Raw genomic sequence first — 315 nt, forward strand, 5'->3', positions numbered from 1 at the left:
GGCGCAGATGAAATTCCTTTTTAGGGTGCTTTATTGGGAAGCGCGACCTTCGAGCGGATCCCGCTAAGGTCAAGGCGATTGAGGACTGGCCGGTTCCAAAGAACCAGAAGGACTTGCGTAAGTGGCTTGGTCTTGCCAACTACTTGCACAAGTATAGCGTAAATTACACAGAAATGGCCCGGCCATTATCCAATCCACTTTGAAAGGATGCGGAATGGTGCTGGAACACCGAACATCAGGAGGCTTTTGACGGGGTCAAGACAGCCTCCTGCATGCACCGATACTGGCGCTGCCAGACCCCGATCGTCCTTTCAG

This window comes from Plasmopara halstedii, assembly GCF_900000015.1.
Source record: "Plasmopara halstedii genome assembly, contig: Scaffold_3060, whole genome shotgun sequence".
Classification (NCBI taxonomy): Eukaryota; Oomycota; class Peronosporomycetes; order Peronosporales; family Peronosporaceae; genus Plasmopara; species Plasmopara halstedii.